Raw genomic sequence first — 8,277 nt, 5'->3', positions numbered from 1 at the left:
CAGACATGAGAGTGGTATCCATCTTCCCATCTAACTCTGAGCTAGAAAGCAATTTCCCAAAATGACCAACTATTCTTTTCATTTGGTGTAAATTATTGTTGCTAAGTAGCAGTTATTCTCACCTTTATGGAGTGTTATAGTGTTTTTCAGCTGAGTTTTTTTGGTTCACTCTCACAACTTGTGGCAGCCTTGTTTTCCACTAGCTAACAGGAGCTGTTTGCTTTGAAAAAGCTGTGACAAACCCACTGCATACCAGCTGCAATAACAAACAGCTGCCTAACAAAGTTAGCAGCTAGCAGCTGCTGAGCCAGATATTTATCTTAGGAGTTGGTGGAGACCAAAATAGAGCTAAAAGTAGAGTCAATATTGGACTCAAACGTGACTCAATATGAATTCTGCTGTTTCTCTGTAACTGCTGGATGTGTATATAGGCATCTGTTTGCCAAGAAGTTCTCAAAATTAACCTAAAATAGGATAATATGTTAAAGTTGTTGGTACTAGGTAGCCCCTAAACACAGATTTGTCATTCCTTATTCTATGTACTTCTCTCCTCACTCTGTCATTGGTACCTTGTATAACAAAATACTACACTGTAATTTGCAGGCTATAATGTAAAGCGTTACTAAAGAAGCATTACTAAAGGATAAATATGTGGGCAGGACATGTTGGAGACTAAAGCCACTTAATCTCACTTTTCAGTACAAGCCTTTTCAGGCCGACATAAACCTCATGTTGTAAATTCACAGTATATATTCTCGTAAGTAGTATTGAACTGATGGGTGTTATATGAAAGTAGGCGGGAAGACCCTAAACTTCTTTTATGCTTTTATGTGGATTTTTTGTATGTATAGTGACAGGATGTCACAGTTGACCCATCTTTTTATTCAGCACTGAGTGAAAACAGAAACAGCGCTCACCGTTCCAGCCATTATTCCATTAGTCATACCAGCTTTATGGGTCAGCGGGTGCTTTTCAGCATGTGACCCTGCTCTAAAGTGTTTTATCAGAAAGATGTCACAGCATCACCGTGTTTGGTGGTGAGGCTCCAGTTAATCAGTGTTTAGCTTTGTTGGGTCACCAGATTTTCTGTCAGGTCATGGACTTGGCGTGTTGTTACTCCGTGCAGGCAGAGCGAAACAAAAGTCCTGACGCAATGAGGAACAGTGTAATAGATATCATCGCCACCAGTATGATATTTGATATGGCCGCTATTGTATTTAATACTGTATGATCACAGCTTAGTGAGGGTGTTTTTGCTACCTAGAAACGTCTCTGTGCTTTGGTGGTTTAGAAAAGCCTTAGGCACTAACACTGTAACAGACCTGGGTTAAAATATACAGGAATAATCTCAAATATTCCCTTATATGTATTATTAGAAGGACTTAATGACAATATAAAGGGGACAGTTTCACCTCAAAATCAAAAACACATATTTTACCTATATCTTGTAGTGCTCTTTATCCATCTAGATTTATTTGGTGTGAGTCGCTGAGTTTTGTAGTATCGGCCTGCAGAGATGTCTGCCCTCTCTAAATATAATGGAACCAGATGGCACTCGGCTTGTGGTACTTAAAGAGAAAAAAAGAAAACATTTGAAAAACTCAACAGCAATGTCTCCCTCCAGAAATCATGACCTAAAGAGCAAAGAGAGAAAATCCCCAGACTGCCTGACAAAACTGCTCAATTTTGAGAGTTGTTGAGTTCTTTAAAAAACTTTATGAAATGCTCTCAATGACAAATTCTCAATTTTTTCTGGCCTTTTCTGCAAATGTTATGCAAGAAGTTATTTCTTTCTTTGTGTAAAAACAGTTATTCCCAGTGCTGTATGTGTTCAAATTGCATATTGAGTGGGTATATGAGATCTGATCACTTGAGATGCACGTCCAGTACCATCTAGTTCCATTATGTTCAAGAGAAGACAGACATTTGTACAACCAATATCTCCAAAACTCAGCAACTCGCACTAAAACAATCGAGATGGAAAAAGAGCACTGCAGTTAAGAAGGAAAATATGTGTTTTTAGATTTTTGGGTGAACTGCCCCTTTAATGCTTTCAAAATCAAACAAGCATTGGTTTTTATGTGCAGAAACTGAAAATACTGTTGATTTACAGTGCGAGTCTGGTATTACAGCACACTTATTCTCAAATTGCCTGCCAAACATAAACACTCCCTAAATGTCTAAAGGGGAGATGAATCCCCTGCCAGATAGTTTCACATCAAAGACTTACTGCCTTACTTCAGGTAGTTTAACATGGTGCAGCTGCTGTTATTTTAATCCGAGATTTAAATTGACAACACTATGTTTTCAAATTTGCCGTGCCGAAAACAAACATACCATAACTTATCGTGGCTGCTGCCTTCAGAGCTGAGCTGCCGTGTGTTTTGATTTCCTAATTGGGAGCTGAAATCAGCGTCACGTCAGTTGTAATTACGAGCCTCTGATTCTAAACGACAATGCAAATATGTTTGCACCAGTTTCAAAAATGACCTACATGCTTTGATTTTTAATGAAGCACTTCAGTGTAGTTCAGCGTAAATAAGATTATTTGTGTTAGGCCCCCTCAGTGTCATTTCTTTGGGGAGCTACATGAGCTTGGTGACATGCTACGAAAACACAACTGCCCTCTAATAGGTTATACTTGTTATAAGCGACCCCAGGGTGTCCGGCCCATGCTGCTTCCTTGTATGTTTTATCCCAGGTCTGACTCGTAGTTATTAGCATTTATTCGGTTATTAATTTACTGATGAAATGTAGAGGCTCGCAAACAGAGACAGCTCTGTTTTATGCATAACCTCCCAGTAGACTGGAGAGAAACACTGTCTAATGATGTGCATAGGGATTTAGGAAGTGTGTGTATGTATGTATGTGTGTGTGAATGACAGAGAGAGAGTGTGTTTGACAAGACGAGAAAGCGTGTGTGTGCATGTGTTGGCATGTTTTAGATGCCATTGTAGAGATGTCAGTAATCAGCATTTATCTCTTTGTACGTTGGCACATTAAAGCACTGAACAGAAAGTCTCACTCTGTCTTTTTTTTGTTGTCACGTCTTATTTCTATCACAGTATTTTTTCAGCTCTGATATAATTACTGTCATCTTTATTTTACTTTCAGAGTAAGCTTAATGAATTGGCGATGTTGTGAGCTAAATTTAGCATACATCAGCAACATATACCGAAAAAAAATGCACTGTAGTTTCCTGGTATGCTGAGTTAAACTTGTCAGATAGTGCAAGAGCATCCTGCAAAGGGAAGCCCAGATGAAATGAAGCAAGTTCACCCAGGGGACAAAACCAAAAAAATTACTGAGGTCAAGATATTCTGGTAAGTCAATGTCCATTTGTATGCAGATGATATCATCTTGTATGCTGTCAACTATACTGCAAACTAGGCTTTTCCAGTTTAGTCTGTGTTCAGTTAAGTTAACAGTTTAAAGCTTTTTCTAAACTCAAAAAGTTCGGAATGAATAAGGAACAAACTGCTAATCACTAGATGAGTAACTCCTAATCCAATTTTATAGAGCAACTAACTATTAGTTAATTAAGAAACAAGTGAGGAAAAAATCAGGAACGAAAGTGAAAAATTGACTTGTTTACTAATGGGCACTCATGAAGTAATTATTAATTCCTCAGTAACTACTCATTATGATACACCACCTCACTTGATTTAAATTTGAGATGTGAGTGTTCTCAGTTGAAGTTATTTCCCTGAATGCTCTGAGATAACAAAATAAAAGCTTCATTCATTATATCAGTATATCAAGGGTTTATTCCAAGGAACCCAGATTCCTCCAGGAAGAGGACTACTTTCCCCTCATTATCTGAATGAACACATTAGAGATTATATCTATTGCCAGTTTTTGACTCGCTTTCTTTCAAGGCTGCCTCTTAGCAAACACTCCTCCTGCCAATTAGGAGCGGGAGTGCCAATTAGCAACATAAGGAAAGGCTCCACAGAGTCAGAGGAAACACTTGACCAAAACAACAGTTACTGTCTCCAGGAAGAAAACATATTAACATAATCACAACATATGCCTCCACAGAGGCCTGGATGTCTTTACTTCTGGCTGAGAAGGCGACTGTTCACAGCCCGTGGGCGACAATAAAAGACCCCGAGATGTGTTGTTTGAAGTAAAGTGGTTTATGATTGCTGCTGTGACAGACAGGCACACTTCACTGCGGGGAACATCAAGATCACTGCAAGACACAAGATCTCATAAAGTTACATAACCGTTGGTTAAATGTGGCACCTCCCTGGAGCTGAAGCCCTTTTCCAGGAATCTGTAACATCATAGAGGGACGTCATGTGTTGTTCTTGTCACCTGATTTTAAAACAGATGTTGGCTTAAAGGGAGAAATGAATCGGGCATCACAATGAAACTTTCCCAGTTGATTACTTACATTAAGAAAATTCATTTTTTGTATAACATGTTTCTGATTTTTTATGTTTAATTATTAATCGCATGTGAACTGCAACTTTTCTGCAAGTGATCCAGTGTCCAGAACAGAAATCTTAACTAAAATAAACACCTAAATGTGTATTTTGGACATTTTCTGTCCATGATAGTCAGAAAAGAAGACGCCATAGAAGCAAAATGGGCTAAAATGGGCCAAAATGTTCGTGCATCCCCAAGATAATTAAACTCAAATTCTTCACCTGCACCCATTTCTCATTTTCAAGAAAAAGCAGATAAAGCACAATTATTGACAAGACTAAGAGCTCAGTTTGATGAACTAGGAGCCCTCGCGCCTGCAGTGAATTGATTCCTCTTCCACCATGACTGCTGCCAAAAACCTCCAGGAAGGAGAGTCAGGGGGGTCGGTTAAGGAGCAGCACGCCTTGTCAGCCTGGATTAGCTCTCATCAGCACAGTGAGCACACCCAGTGTCTGCCACAGTCAACATCTGTGTCATTTAGCCTCAAACAGATACACCCCAATCAGGGGTGTGTGTGAGTGATCTGACAATAACATATAATAGTACTCTGGATCATTTCTACTCTCATTCCCCGTTTAATTTCTTAGAATCAATTGCGGCTCCTCTGTTGTTCACTCAGGCCCGAGGGAGACGTCTTCACAAAACATCTTTCCAAGACTCACTGGCCTAGTTTACAGTAGAGATTCATACTGTACTCACTAACCTGTGCTCGTACTGCCCCCTGATGGCCAGATCCTGCTATTACAACCGAGAGCCAGTGTCCTAAATCCACAAAGGAGACATAAACATTACATGTGAGTGGAAAATAACTTAATAGTGATGAAATTATCTGTTCATGCAGCAAGATAGTTGTACTTGACAAGAAATATTGAAGTATATTTGTCTAATTTCTAGTTAGTTTTGTTTTTACTTACTACAAGCAAAAATACACCTTGTAATCATCCATGTTTACCTATTTTTGGAGTGGCTTTTTTCCATTGAAACTCTACAAAGGATTGAAATATTGAAAATATCATTTTTAGATTGAATTACTTCAGACTTTACTTCATTACTTGAGATCAGACGCTTTGCACTCTGAAGAAATGAAGGCCAAAGAGCAAGAAAAAAAAACATTAATCTTAGTGATTCTTTTAAGTAAAAGATATGGTATGAGGCTCCATTTAATCTAATGCAGCTCATTTTACCAGTAAATCACTCAATTTGTTTGCATTCTTGATTATTGCACACTGAAGAAATGAAAGCCAAGGAACAAGAAAGAATAAATCACTACTTTAAGTGGAAAATTCCTTAACACTTGTGGAGAATTATTATACTGTAACATAAAACAAGTTTATTTTTAGTGAGATATCTAACATTGCTTGTTCTACCAGTAAAGTAATCGATCTTAAAGGTTTTCTGACTAACTGAGGCATAAAAGACACTCATGACAATTAATTCAATTGGTGTTTGCAGTGTGCTAATTCTCATCTGGCTATCAATGTATAGCGTGTTCATGCTTAAAGAAATGATGAAGTGATGTATTCTTAGAAATGTCAGTATAAATCAAAGGAAACTGAACCTCTCAAAGCTGCAAAACTCTCACCAGAAGGATCTTTGAAAACAGAACAATAAGTAATAAATCTTTCAAGATGTTTGGATTTCTCTTTGGGAAGTTTTGATCAAAGCTGAAATTTAAAAGTTGAAATCAGAACGTACCATTTTATTTAACAATACGGATGCATTGTAGTCTCATGTCTTCGGATTTTAATTGTTACCTAATCGGCCTTCATGCCTGTACATTTCTGTAATTGAAAAAAAGGTCAGCAGTTTGTTGATTTGATAATCTAATGCATATGTACAATATACCATGTATTCATTTGATCTTTATGATTTCAAAAGTGTGTATGTGTACATGTATTCATGCTTTTTCTGTCACCATGACTTAATAAAAACATTGTATGAAGTATGTTGACTTATTGTGTAAGATCCCAACTATTAAGACTCATAGGTAGTACATACTGTGTGCAGTTCGTATGTATGTAACCAGGACACAACATGACTGAACTGAAGTGGAGTTTGGTGATGAAAGCAGGGCCTTTACTTTGCTTATGAACTGTTAAACATGGCCGTCTGTTGCAGCATGACAAATGTTCTGCTTCTCACATTCTGTCCACTGGCTATCACTGAGGATAACAATGAGTGTGTTTCTCTGTGTGGATTTGGCAAGAAAGAAATGCATATGTCTGGCCCCTGCTGTGAGTCTGTGTGTTGACTCACTGCAGGCCAGCTCCGGTCCCGACCGTCAACATTTCGACATTCAAAACGTTCATGCTATTTTTGGTGCAGCTGAGCGTAATTTTCTTGGTTGAGCAGTAACCTCGGGACATTACATCAATACAAAACAAAAACAAGTGACATGAAACAAAAAACTAAATCTTTATGCGTTAAAAACAATAAAAAAATCATTTTTTGAAAGGAATGTCATCAGCCCCTCTAACCAACTATACACAGTACCATTATGTACACACCATTACAGCATCTAATGTAGTAAAAACCAGTACATTAGCATTAGCAATTTAGGGTTTAAGAACCACGTTAGCTGCTCTGCTGCTGCCTTCAGCGTGGTGTTTTGAGCTAAATGCTAAGCTAGCATAGCACACAATGATAGTTGTACCATGCTAATGATTAGCAGGTGTTACGTTTACCGTGCTTACCTCCACATACGCCCAACTTTAAAGTGTTATTCATGTTTTTATTAATGCTTGATTTTTTTGTTGTGGACACCACTCAAAGTTTTATTTTTAATTGGATCAATAGAAGGAGTCAAGTTAAATTAAGTTTTATAAGGTGAATATTCAAGACAGAGAAGTCACAACTACTTTATTTTAACCCTTTAATGTTCTCTTTAGAGTCTTGGAGATATCTCTAACGGCTAAAGGGTGGACTCAGGATGTTTGAGGGTCAGGGGCCAAAAAAATAAAAGGGGCACCAGTTGTATGAGGAGGGGGCACTTTCACTATATATTTTCAAACATATTGGTCCATTTCATTTTATGTACACAGGGTTGCAAAATAAAATTATAAACAGCTGGATGAAAAAAGGTTATACATTTCTTCACTGACTTATTTTGAAAAGACATTAAAATATATAATAATAAATAAAAATCATTATTATGATTATTGCAAGACACCTGTTACTGTGAATTTAATGACTTTACCTCATCTCACCATCACCACATGGAGCAGCTGAATGACATAAGTTACCCAGCAGCCCCCCTCACACCCACCCACACCACCTCTCCGTCCAGACAGCAGCCCGGAGCTCCGTCCAGCCGGGCGGCTGCCTGCTTGGGATGCCAGTCAGTGCCGATCGGTTTCTGTTTTTGGAACAGCTCATTCACTTACAGTTACAGCAGCAGCAGCAGCAGCTCCCCCGCAGACTGTCTGTGGCCTCCCAGCATGAAGCCTGAGGCCCGGAGCTGCGCCTGGATCCATCACACCGTCATGTCTAAGAATAGCTGCTCTCAGGCTCGTAAATGCGCAGCGCGCCGTGCGTAATGGAGCTATTACAGTCCATTCCTGCTCCTGAATAACCGGGAAATCCAAAGTGGGAGTATCAGTTTATCAACAGATCTAATGTTAGAAAGTTTGTACCACAATAAGGAATGAGCTTTCCCACCGGAGACGAGCAGCACAGACACGTTTGCGCCTCTGGTGTGATTTTACATTTGAGATTTTGGCATCTTTATGTTACTCCACAGAGATCATTACTGTACAGGCTTTATATTATGACCTTTTTACATTGAGAGACAAGTTTTTACACAATTTGGAACCAAAAACAGCCACATAAATAATGATTTTTCAC

This window comes from Pagrus pagrus (genome assembly GCF_965226575.1).
Source record: "Pagrus pagrus genome assembly, chromosome: 24".
NCBI classification, from domain to species: Eukaryota; Metazoa; Chordata; class Actinopteri; order Spariformes; family Sparidae; genus Pagrus; species Pagrus pagrus.
This window is presented reverse-complemented; position numbering follows the sequence as displayed.